This window comes from Lygodium microphyllum, chromosome 22 (assembly GCF_053477565.2).
Source record: "Lygodium microphyllum isolate KBCC chromosome 22, Lygodium_microphyllum_v1.1.10, whole genome shotgun sequence".
NCBI classification, from domain to species: domain Eukaryota; kingdom Viridiplantae; phylum Streptophyta; class Polypodiopsida; order Schizaeales; family Lygodiaceae; genus Lygodium; species Lygodium microphyllum.
Window position 1 is genome coordinate 107787437 of NC_141156.1, and position 13874 is coordinate 107801310.

Below are 13874 nucleotides of genomic sequence, written 5' to 3' on the forward strand. Positions count from 1 at the left end.
TAGCTTGCGCGGGGATCCGCCATCCTTGTTGAGGGTATTTAACCTTCCTTCTTGTGAATCAATCACAAGACTATATGACTTCGTACTTGCTGCGCAAGTCCTGCATCGTAATATACGATGGAATAATCCGTTTTAGTTTCTTTAAGCTGACTTTTGTCGGACCTAGGGTCTCTTTTTAAGAACCTCAGGGACAAACCCTATTTCTTTTACATTTACGAATTTATTGACCCTACAATCAGGGAAGATAGTCAAGTGTTTAAGGTATAAATGTTTCTTGGTCTTTAAATCATTCCCAAGGCATATTTTGCAGTATAGGTATTTCTAAGTTTACATTAATTCGGTTATCTTTTAGAAGGTAATATTGAGATCACCTCAGCACGATTTGTTATCCTTGTGACAATTGATTTTTCAGTCCTAAACTTTAATGCTTTGAGGTTGGGTAGTGTTTCGTCAGTTACAAACTTACATTCCTATTCCGCCGGCTGCCCAATTGCAATACTTCTTGCATGGACTAGATTTCAATATTCAGGTACAATTGAGCAGTGTGGCTTTGGCTGATATAGACACCGCCATCGCGCGGGCAGAAGGAGTAGAGCCGCGATTACGCATGGCCTACTTCTCTCGAATAAATCTTAATGCGGGTTTAGTACCTCGAGGCAATTTACCATTGATGAATGGAAGTCAAGGGATGCCTATGAATAACCCTAATGGGAGAGGAGGCATGGTTCAAAATGTACCTTTGCTGCCAGCTCCTCCCAATGTGACTATGCCTATGGCTAGTCAGTTGGCTCCACCAAATGTTGGAGGTTAAGCTTCGAACCCTAATGTTGTTCCTGTGAGTCAACAACCAATGCCCAATCAAATTGTTAGGCGAATGGAACGACCGATAGACAGTCAAGGCTATGAGTCAAGTGCCTCTAATGTCCTTGGCAAAGTTAAGGATATGATGAAGCACTACACCGACATGATTTCTAAACAATATCGGCAAATAGGTGTTGATGTCAATTTCCTGAAGTAGCAGAATCTGATAGGGAGTCGATGCCTTGAAGAGGGTGGTCCCTCAAGATTCAACTGTAAGTGGTGTGGCGGACAACGTTTCCCTAGAAACTGTCCAAATGTTAAATGTGATATTTGTGGGAACTCGAGCCATTTAGCTGCTACCTATTGAAGTAAGATTAGTTCCCTCCAACAACGGAGTAAACAGCCAAGTCATCCAGTCAATCATAGATCGTAAGGTAATAACCTCCAGCAAAATGATGGACCAAGACAAATATTGCAAAGGGGAAAGACCACTATAGAGGAGTTGCCAAAAGGCAATGGAGTTAGCCTTTTTGAGGTTGTATGCGTCAATGGCGCTGAAACCTCTAACCTAAGAGCCGTGACAAGAGGCTAAAAGGCTAAAGAGGGTGATAAAGATAATGCAAAACCGATCGAGGAAAACCCTAACCAAGGGGATAAGGGGATGCAAGTCTTGAATCTTGGCATGGAAGGGGGACCTGTAAGGCCTGTTGATAGAAAAGTCGATCCTAAGAAGGATGAGGAAGTGCAAAGAAAGAAGGCAAGAGCTAAAAGAGAAACACCAAAGCCGGTCCCGAGAGACCAAAAGAAAGAATGGTTTGGCGAGAAAAGAGAGCTTGGGCTAGCTATCATGATTTTGACTTAGCAAGTTCTCTTTGCAAAGTCAAATTAGATGTAAACCTCATACAACTGATTAAATTATCTCAAGGAGTACTCAAGGAATTCAAGAAGATCCTGCGTATTGGGTATATTGTAGAAAATTTGGGCATAGCACGAGTAGGGGAAGATTGGTTTGATCATGCTAAAAAGAATTGCCCTAGGATTCCAACATACATGGATGGAATACTAGTGGAGCATGCTATCGTAGACACCGGGTTCTCCGTCAATATCATGAGTTTAGAGTTGATGGAAAGGTTGGGTCTAGTCATCCAAAAAGATAGCTCCACCCTTCTTAGAATGGCTAATGATAGTCTAAGGCAATCAGAAGGTTGCGTTACTAAAGTCCATGTTACAGTTGCAAGTGTAGAATGCTTCTTGGACTTTAGGGTAATAAGATTTACAGGACGTCCTAGCTATCGAGTCTTGCTAGGTAGGCCTTGGATCTTACGAACAGACTGTTAAGTCGATATACCCACCGCTCGAGTGGTTCCAGGTAGAGGTGCTAATCGAGTAATAGTCAATGATTACCTTGAGTCTCCTTGGAGTGAGAGGGCTGTTTGAGGAGTTACAGAAGTTACAGAAAGCTAGTTTAATCTTCCCTCTACAGCACACAGAATAGTGTTCACCAGTTGTCATCAAGAAGAAGAAAAACAACTAGATCCGACTATGTGTAGATTTTAGAGAGCTCAATAAGCAGACGGTTAACGATTACTACCCATTGCCATTTATTGATGAGATTTTGGATCAATTAGCCGGTAGGGAAATATATTCGTTCATGGATTGCTTTGCAGAATACAACCAGATGGCAATTGCAGAAGAGGACAAGTTGAAAATAACTTTTATTACTGTCTTTAGTACTTTTGTGTACCATGTGATGGCCTTTGGTTTGTGCAATGCACCTGGATCATGGCAAGGAACAGTAGACAAGACCTTTGGTGACATCTCCCCAGATGAGTTGAAAGTATTTATCGATGACCTAGGGGCACCCACTGTAAGGGAAAGGATGTTGATTACCTTAAGAAAGTGCTTTGAGCACTACAAACAATTTTGTATCGCTCTTAACTCACGGAAGTGTGTCTTTGGAGTGCCTTATGGGCTATTACTAGGCCATGTGGTCAGCCCAGTAGGGATCGCAACTGGCCCTAAAAAGATCAAGGTTATAGTCGCTATGAGTCCACCACGCACTCCGAAAAAGGTACATAGCTTTTTGTCTCATCCATAGGGTACTATCGGAGGTTTATAAATGCCTTGGCAGAAAGGACGTTGCCACTAACGAACTTATTATCCTTTAGTAGCTGTCTATTTGTATGGAGCGACCCTTGTAAGGTAGCTTTCGAGGATGTGAAACAAGAGCTAGTAAAAGTACCAATTTTAAAATCACCTAAAAGAGGCGAGATATTTTACATATTTTCAGTAGTCACCATGCATAGTATCAGCTGCTATTTAGCCCAAATCTAGGAGGAAAAGTGGTATCATCCGATAGCTTTTGCTAGTCAAAAATTGGGTATATCAGAAATTAACTACACCTACATGGAGAAGTTGTGCCTTGTGATGGTCTTTGCGACTAAAAAATTTAGGCACTACATCCTCTATGAGAAGATAGTTTTCTATACGAAGGCGGAAGGGCTTAGATTGCTTATGAACAAGCCGCAACCGCCTGATCGTCTGGCAAAGTGGTTAATCACTTTGTAGGAGTTCGATTATGAGATTAAGAGTAAGCCACCGAGGTTGCAGGGGATTGTGGAATGCCTTGTGGATTTCGGGGAGCCAAAAGAGACTTTGGCTAAAGGAAGTGATATCAAAGAAATGTTTAAAATCGATAGAGCTTCTATCCCATCTTGGTATGCTGCTATCACACATTATCTATCAACGGGAGAGACTGGAGCTGGGTTATCGAAATCAGAAAAGAGGGAAATCAAACAACAGGCTTTGAAGTTTTCCTTGATCACAGGAACACTATATCGGCAGGGTGTTGATGATATATATCACCGATGTGTGATGCCTAACGAGGTTCCTTTCATCTTGGAAGACTGCCATGACTCTGCATGTGGAGGGCACTTCGCTTGATGGTTGACGGCACAGAAAGCTTTAAGAGCTGGATATTGGTGGCCATCCATCTTCCAAGATTCCTTTGAGTACGTTAAGAGATGTGATACCTTTCAAAGACATGACAGTAGAGAGAATAGGAAACGTCCACTTACGGCTATCATGGCTATCCTTCCATTTCAGAAGTGGGGCATTGACTTTGTGGGTCCTAGCACCCGGTCGTCTACTACTCAGAAGAGGTACATTATAGTAGCAACTTATTATTTTACAAAATCATCAGAAGCGCAGGCGACGAGGGAGGACAATGCAAAAGAGAGTGCAAGTTTCCTTTTAGAGCAGATTATCTGCCATTTCGGTCCACTAAAGAAACTAGTGTCGGACCGTGGAACCCACTTTTTGAATAAAGTGATTAAAAGCCTGACTGAAGCTTGGCAAATCAAGCACAATAAAATGACCCCCTATAATCCGCAAGCCAACAGACAAGTCGAAAGTACTAATAAGCAGCTTGTGGGTATCTTGTCTAAAATAGTCTCTGAGAAGAAACAAGACTGGGACAAGAAGTTGTATGTGGCTGAATGGGCGTATAATACAATGTTCAAGCGAGCTACCGGCCATACTCCATTTCAATTAGTTTATGGGGAAGAGTGTGTGTTACCCCTTGAAATCGAGTTGCCAACCATATGGTTTGCAATTAACCACTCTTTGGGAGATGAGGATGCATTCTTTGAACATTTCATGACCATAGCCCACCTGCATGAGCTGAAATTGCAGAGCTTATTACACCAGGAGGTAGCTAAACGTTGGATGAAGCAGTTGCACGACCTTAAAGAAAAGAAGTATACCTTTAAAAAAGGGCAATTAGTTCTGTATTACGATGCGTGTAGGACTGTTTCCAGGGAAGCTAGAACCTAGATGGGATGGCCCCTACAAGATTGTCACGATAGGAAAAAATAGGTCTACGACTCTACTAGCTGATCTGCAAGAAGTAGAATTTAAAAATAAGGTTAATCTTAATAAGACGCACCTTATTATTTCTAAGTATGCTAACACAGAAAAATGCATTGCAGGTCCATGCTGGGGCTGATTAGAGACTTGCAAAAGAGCTTGAAGCTGGTTGATGGGGCGGTTAATTCCTTCTTTGGAGCACCCATATCTGGAGCAGAGATACCATCAAGGGAAACTTATCTGGTGGAGCAAAGGATACAAAGTGATTGAGCAAGAAGATGAAATCTTTCTGTGGGAGATCAAAGTCTTCTGCCATCATTACTTACGAGTATTGACAAGTATCCCTGTTGAGTTTAATGAAGAAGGTGGGATGGAGCCGTCAGTTCATCCTCTAAACATGCTAAATTTTGACTATCATAATTACGAATAGAGGAGTTCGTGATGGCAGGCTGTGTAAACCCATTGTGGACGTACACATTATATTTTGACGGAGTGTCCAGGGGCCCTAATAAAAAAGGGAGTGTTGGAGTCGTAATCCAAGATTCCCAACGTAGAGTAGGAAGATGTGGGTAAGGTGCATGCTGACTTGTGTGGTAAGATGCCTACACAGGCCTTGGGGGGATCTTCTTATTTTATGTTGATTGTCGACGACTACAGTAGGAAGATGTGGGTGTACTTCCTTCGTGATAAGGCTCAAGCTTTTGGTAAGTTTAAAGAATGGCTAATACTTGTTGAGAATGAAACAGGGAAAAGTGTGAAGAAATTTAGAACAGATGGTGGTGGTGAGTTCAACTCAAAGGAGTTTGAAGGCTTTTGCAAGAGCAAAGGGATCAAGCGTCAATTGACGACGCCTCACACACCTCAGCAGAATGGTGTTGTGGAACGCAGGAATCGTACCATTGTGGAGATGGCAAGATGCATGCTAAAGGGCAAGGGATTGCCTAACCATTTTTGGGCTGAAGCTGTTAATACTGCAGTCTACATTCTAAATCAGAGCTACACAAAGGCTCTCAAGGGAAAAACACCTCATGAGGCTTACACTGGTAAGAAACCATCTGTTTCACATTTCAGAATTTTTGGATGTGAATGTTATGCACATGTTCCAGATGAGAAGAGAAACAAGTTACAACCAAAAAGCAGAAAATGTATCTTCTTGGGTTATAGTGATGAGCAGAAGGCTTACAAGTTATATGACCAAGAGGCAAAGAAGATCATCGTGAGCCGTGATGTGGTGTTCAAGGAGGAGCCGCATACAGTGGAGGAGGAGAAGGCAAGGTCTTCCACTTTATCATCAAGCGAAGAAGTAGTCCACTATGAACCTGTCCCGAGAGCTATCCCTATCCTTAAGGAGGAGGAAGCATCATCTTCAGATGATGAGGAAAAAGTTCACCAACCTGACATCACCCCACCGGAAAAGCCATTGCCGCGCTGGGTGAAGCAGCTCTATGACCACAATAATCCTATGCCTGCATCTGTTGAGGAGAAGGCAGACGGACCAAGGAGGTCTCAGAGAATAGAGGAGCAAAGGAGGGCTTCTGCTCACATAGTCAACATGGCCTTGATGGTTGAGATTATGAGAGAAGTAAAGGAGCCAACTGACTTAGAAGAAGCACTTGCAGATCCATCATGGAAGGCTGCTATGCAGGCGGAGTATGACAGCATAATGAAGAATGACACTTGGGAGCTAGTGGATCGGCCAGCAAAGCGGAAGATTATTGGCACCAAGTGGATCTGGAAGGTAAAGTACAAGGCTGATGGTACCTTAGAAAAGTACAAAGCTAGACTGGTTGCCCAAGGATTTTCACAAGTTGAAGGGTTTGATTTTCAAGAGTCATTTGCCCCAACTGCCAGAATGACCACTATTCGCACGGTACTTGCAGTGGCTGCCCACAAGAAGTGGCCAGTGTACCAAATGGATGTTAAGTCAGCGTTCTTAAATGGTGACCTCAAGGAGGAGGTGTACGTGGCTCAGCCACCAGGGTTTGAGACCCCCCATTCTGAGAACAAAGTGTGTAAACTGAAGAAGGCATTGTATGGGCTGAAACAAGCCCCCAGAGCATGGTACCAACGGATAGATAGGTTCTTTTTAAAGCTAAACTTCAAAAGATGTGCCTCAGATGCTAACTTGTATGTTTACAGGGATGGTAAAAAGTCTGTAGTGATTGTCCTATATGTGGACGACCTTCTTATTACAGGTGACTATGAAGATATGATCAACTCAATTATGCACTATTTGATTTAGTAGGCTACTTTTCTTTATGTTGTATCTTATCTACGCTTTGTGTACATTGTATTGTGGATGAAAGAAGAAGAAGAAACTAGCAAGAAGATGTTCTTGCCTCGATCTCTCTTCTTGTGTTCTTGAGTGAGTTTCCTCATATGTGTATGGTGTGTGTGGTGTGTGTTTGGTGCAACATCTCAAGCAAGTCCCCCCACTACATGATCTGTGACACTACCAAAACATAAGAGGAGAGTACTAGAAAGAGAATAATAAAAATTTTGAATAACTAATGTATTTTCTAGAAATATTAATTGATCCTATAATCTTGAGTGGCCAAGAAGCCTTGTAAGCACTTTTATACAGAGAATGGGCCACGAGGCCTCCCCTTAGAAAGGATTGAGTTTTTAAAGGTAATGTCCAAATACCATATCCTTAAAGGAGCTACCACCAAGTCTTGATCCTTTGTCTCTTGCCAATAAATTATCCTCATTTGCAATCTCCAATTGAAAAGAACAAATATAAGATCAAAAGAAGACATAAAATTTTTTATAATTAAAAGAAAATGTAAAATATATAGGATACTCATGAAAGAGAAATAAAATAGCACCATTTGAATTTCATCATTCTCTAATTTCCTTGGATTGCATAAGTTATTTGATTATGTTTCCTTGATATCTCTGAGTTCCTTTACATACTCTAGCTCTTCTTTCCTAAAATTTGAAATTCCAAGTCTCTCCTGAAGTTGGTCAAATTCCTTATCAATAGTATATAATCCCTTCATAGCATATTTTTCTTTGATCGAACACATCGATATAATCAATGTTCAAGCACTACCACCTCACAATGGAGGAAATACTCAGAATCAATGTATGTGGCACTGTCATCACTCTTAAGAGTCAACATCAAGGTTGTAGAGCAAGGTATAATCACAACAAAGACATTAAGTACCAAGTGTACTTAAAGATCAACCCAAAAACTATTGCTAAAGCAAGAATAGTATATTTATGAGACACAAAAAATGGTAATGATACAAAAATTTGGAAACAACTAGTACATGATCATGAATATAAGACAACTACAAGATACAAGACCATGGTAGTACTACTACCAAAGGTAGGGACTGTGTAGAATACAAGAGCGCCTTTGTTATTGATAGAGAGCACTCATGATGCTAGTCAAGAGAGACTAGCTAGAGAGACCACAAATGGATATACCAATGAAGCATGAAAGCCTTTAACTCCTGAACTCTAGGCCTATGTGTGCACTTGCAACCCCGATCACTTTTTCGCCCTTCCTTATATAGACTATTGCTTGCCAACTGTTACATTCTCTCTATCCATGTGCCATGCTAGATAGACTTCACTCCTTCTGCACCCATTAGCTTATTAATGTGTCATTGGTGGCTCCTAGCTTTAAAAGTTGGTAACTACCACTGACATGCATGGTGGACTTAAATCCACAAAATTTACTCATTGATGTCGCTTCATGCTTTGTGTTGCACACATCATAATCTTGAATTTGGTCCAAGATGGGAGGGGGGGCAAGAAGGGCCAGAGATGGAGTGGGAGGTAGTAAGGGATAGGGTGGGATGGGGTTTGGTGGTCGCCAATGATGTGGGGTGCTATTGGCCGCCAATGATAGGGTACTATTAAGTCGAAAGATGGGTGCTAGAGTGGTAGGAGGGGAGTATACTGGAGGTGGTGTTGTTGTAGCCAAAGGTCCATGTGAGACTAAAGGGGCAACTTTAGGGCATTGTGGTAGATAAGCTCTAATGCTAGCTTCCCTAGGTGGATGGCTCCAAGACAAATTTTCTGCTACAACTAGTCCCATTTAAATGTAATCTAAATGAGGTGGGCCTAGACTCCTTCAAGTTCTAGTCTATACATGGACTTGGCACTTAGAAGGGCATAAATCCAATGTCATTGCTTGAGGGAGAGGGCTTTGGAGGGACTCAGTCAAGTGGGCCTAGAGTTGGGTCATACTGGTTATGAGAGCAAGGTTTTACAACCTGAGAAGTGCTAGGAATGGACCAAATTCTATCAATTTTAAGTGAGAATTAAAGCTCGATGGAAGTAGTGAATTAAGTAGTCGTGGAAGACAAGAATTAAAATCACTTTGAAAGACATACCTCGTAGTAGTGTCCAATTTTCAATAATTTTTATGGGTATAGAAATGAGGCAAAACAAGCTCCAAGTAGTGCAAGAATGCAAGACAAACATGCAAAAAATTTTAGATGTTGAATTAGATGCCCGAAAGCTAGAGATGCAAAAGGCTAGGTAAGGAGAGGGTAAAAAAGACCAAGTATAGTGTGATAGGGGGTTACTTTTCTTAGTGCACATGGAAAAAATGGTTGCCTTCTGAATGTCATCATGACTTTTGGAGAGGAGGGGCTATGACCTTACAAGCAACCATGTAATCTAATGTTACCATGCTAATCCATGAGTTTCTCTCTTTATATGCCAGTTAAACCTCTAGAATTGATCATGAGAAACCAAAACTAGTCTTTCTCTCTCCTCCCTCTCTCTACTTTTGAAGGTTTTTTATGCAAGTATTATTTAAAAGAGATCAAGATGAAAAAGGTTGTTGAGCTGGAACCGGATTGATATGAGACTATGCAAACTTTGAGAAGTGATGAATAGTGATGCTTAGAGATCAATAGCATGTCTCTTGGCTTTTCAAAAATTACAAATCCTGAGACGAAAATGTCAAAAAATGGTGATAAGTCTCTTTTTAATGGAAATTGGAATATTTTTTAACATTTCATGGTCCAAATCTTGTTCATATGCAATGAAAATTTGTTTGAGGCTTGGATGTGATGTGCTTGGGGGCTGTGAAGTACAAAAAAGAGAACTTCTATCTGTGCTTTGTCAAGATTGTGGGAGAGAAGGAAGGAGTCTCGCTTGAAGCTTTCTTGCTTGCACAATGGGGGAAGACACACAAGGGTGGAGGCTGAAAACAGTTTTCCTCTACTTAGTTGTGTAAGCCAAAAAAACTCTGGTACAAAGAAATAGAAGAACCCTATATATGGGTCTCAAACCAAACTCAACTAACTAAGGTGGCATACTAACTGAGCCACGAACTAGAGTAGATAAGGATAGCTATCATGTAGCTATTATTCATGGGCGGTGTACCAACCGCGTCTGCAACTGACACGTCGGTGACATAAATGCACAACGGTCACCCTGGCATATCACGAATGGAGCTCGATATCTCAACACTCCCCCTCGAGCTCAATCCCAATTCCTGCACACCAAGCAGGTCTCTGAACTTGCGCAACTTCTCTGCGCCCAATGCCTTTGTGAATATGTCAGCTACCTGATCCTCTGTGCTGACATAAACTAGATCAATAAGACCTAGTAAAACCCTCTCCCGCACATAGTGATAATGCACCTCAATGTGCTTTGTTCTAGCATGATAGACTGGGTTATTTGCCAAGTGTATACTACTCATGTTGTCACAATAAATGACAACTGGCCCATCTGTAGGCTGATGCATATCATAAAGTAGCTTATGCAACCAAGCTACCTCACATGCAGCCATTGCTGCACCCCTGTACTCAGCCTCTGTGCTCGACAAGGCAACTGTAGGTTGTTTCTTGCTGCTCCAAGTGACTGCAGCACTCCCAAAAGAGAACACATATCCACTGGTAGATCGTCTATCAGAAATACTACCAGCCCAATCAGCATCAGTGTATCCATGCAACTGTATCTGAACCCCAGTCTCATAAAATAGTCCATACTGCAATGTGGACTTCACATACCTGAGTATGCGTCTAGCCGCATCCAAATGTGGTTTCCTTGGAGCCTGCATAAACTGACTTACCAATCCAACAGCATAGCTCAAATCTGGCCTGGTAATAGTCATATAAATCAAACTTCCTACTATGCGTCTATACATAGTAGGGTCTTCTAGAAGCTCACCTGCATCTGTGCTCAGCTTCACATTTTGCTCCAAAGGAACTGAAATAGGCTTACAGCCTGTCATCCCATATTTGGACAGCATGTCCAATCCATACTGCCTCTGCAAGAGCTGTATCCCACTTGGTGATCTAATCACCTCAATGCCCAAGAAATAACGCAGCTCTCCCAAATCCTTCATCTCAAACTTCTGCTTCAATAGCATTTTCACATGAAGGATATCTTCATCACTGTCACCTGTCATAATCAAATCATCAACATAAATGACAAGTAGCATAATACCTTTCTCTGTTTTTCTCACATAAAGTGAGAAATCTGCCTTGGAAATCTGAAAGCCAATAGTGACAAGATACTGTCCTATCTTGTCAGACCATGCTCTGGGTGCTTGCTTCAAGCCATACAAGGCTTTCTTCAACCTGCAAACAAACTCAGGATGAACAGCATGCACATAACCTGGTGGCTGCTCCATATAGACCTCTTCTTGCAAATCACCATGCAAGAAGGCATTCTTTACATCCATCTGATGTAAAGACGATCCCTTTGATGCAGCCATAGCAATGACTGCTCTTACGGTTGCCATCCTTGCAACCGGACTGAATGTTTCTTCATAGTCAATGCCATATGTTTGTGCATACCCCTTGACCACTAATCTTGCCTTGTATCTGTTCACAGAACCATCTGCATTGTGCTTCACCTTATAAACCCACTTACAGCCAATTGCATTCTTACCTTTAGGCAAATGTACTAACTCCCATGTAGCATTTGCTTCCAAGGCATCCATTTCTTCATCCATGGCTTTCTCCCATTTTTCTTTTCCCATGGCTTCCTCAAAAGAAGTGGGTTCTGGTTCCTGTATCATTTTAACCATATATGCATAGTGAATGGCTGTAAATCCATCATATTTCAGCCTATCCACAGGATACCTAGCTCTCGTAGACCTGCGCAAAGTAGGTTCACTCCCAGGTGCTCTCAAAACATCCCTGGTCTTCCTTACTCCAGGTGTAACAATAGAAGGAATACCCAACTCATCATCAATGCTCTGTTCTGAGCCACTGGATTCACCATCCACATAAGAGTGACCTGCATTCACATCAAACATGGGCTGATCAACCTTCTCTTTTCCTTTTCGTGATACCTGCATACCACTATCTGCATTGCTTTGAGAAGAATCTCCTGATCTCAATCTGCCTGTCCATGGCGAAGAATGTGAACCACTACTAGAGGACGCTCCAGGTCCACTAATATTTTGTGACTGCTGCTGTGAATTTTGTGCAGCATTACCATTTTGTGCATCTACATCATCAATCACATTTACTGGTTTATACCAGCTACTCATCTCATCAAAAACAACATCTCTGCTCACTGTAAACTTACGAGTAGAAGGGTTATAGCATCTATACCCTTTTTGCTGCAGAGAGTAACCAATAAAGATGCACTTCTCAGCTTTTGGATCCAACTTGGATCTCAACTCATCTGGCACATGTACATAGGCAATGCAACCAAAAATTTTCAAATGAGAAATATCTGGTTTCCTACCAGTATACCTCTCCCCTGGAGTCATTCCATGTATTGCTGCAGTGGGAGTCCTGTTCATTATGTAGACTGCTGTAGCAACTGCTTCAGCCCAATAAAAATCTGGCAAGTCTTTTTCATTGAGCATGGCACGAGATACCTCTCCAATATGCCTGTTTTTTCTTTCTGCAATTCCATTTTGTTGTGGGGTATAACTGCATGAATATTGCTGCTTTATGCCATGCTCCTGCAAAAACTTTGCAAACTCATTTGAGAGGTACTCTCCCCCTCCATCTGACCTTAGGCATTTTATCTGCAGACCTGTTTCTTTTTCAGCCATAGCTTTCAGGGTTTTGAAATGCCCAAAAACTTCACTTTTCTTTTTCATAAAATACACCCAAACTTTTCTGCTATAGTCATCAATAAAAGTGACAAAATAATGACAGCCTCCAAGAGATGCAGCTTTAGTAGTCCACACATCAGAGTGGATTAATTCCAATGGCTTCTCACTCTCTTGAACATGTCTAGGAAATGGTTTCCTTGCCTGTTTTCCAAACTGACAGGCTTCACATACCTTATGCATTTCTGCAACCTTGAATTTCGGCAAACCTGCAACAATATTTTGGGCCTGCATTGATTTAAGTCGCTGTACATTAACATGACCAATGCGTTTATGCCAGATATCAATATCTGCAACTACACCGGTCCCATGTGCAAACATTGCTGCACTCAATTCAGACATGTCTGCATCCAACGTAAACATTCTGCCCTTCTTCTTTCCTTTTGCTATCAAGCGACCTTTATTTTTCATATCCTCAACAAAGCATCCATGAGGATTAAATCTGACCTGCAAGCCCTGTTCAACCATTTGACCAACAGAAACCAGATTCTTGGTGATATTCGGGACATGAAATACATCGGACAGGTATTTCTTTTTCCCATCCTGCATAGACAAGGGAATTTTTCCAATCTGCACAATAGGATGTGCAGTATCATCACCAGTCTCCACAAATCCTGGTTTTTCCATTTTCCTTGCATCCTCCATCCATTCTGCATGACCTGTCATGTGGTTTGATGCACCTGAGTCAACATACCATACATCATTGCTTTCTTGTGCACTTGTCACAGAATTGTTCATGTGCTGCACCATGAACAAATGCTCATTTCTGTCATCACCCTGTCTACTAGAAGATGCATAATTCCCTTGTTGCAGTTTTCCATTCATGATGTCATTCTGCTTTTTATAGCAGTCTTTAGCCATATGGCCCATTTTACCACAGTAGTAGCATTCAACATTACTGTTTGCATTTTGACCTCTTTGCCATCCACCACGACCTCTTTGGCTCCCCCTGCCTCTAGAGTTACCACGTCCTCCTCCATAGGACTGGTTTTCTTGAGTTTGCTGCATATTCTGATTTCTACCACGGCCTCCAAATCGGCCTCCTCTACCTCTGCCTCTACCTCTTCCAGCATTTGAGTAGAAGACAGCTTCTTTTGAAGTTCCTCCTGAAGAAGATGCACCACCATTTCTCTGCTCCTCAGAAATTAGAAGAGCA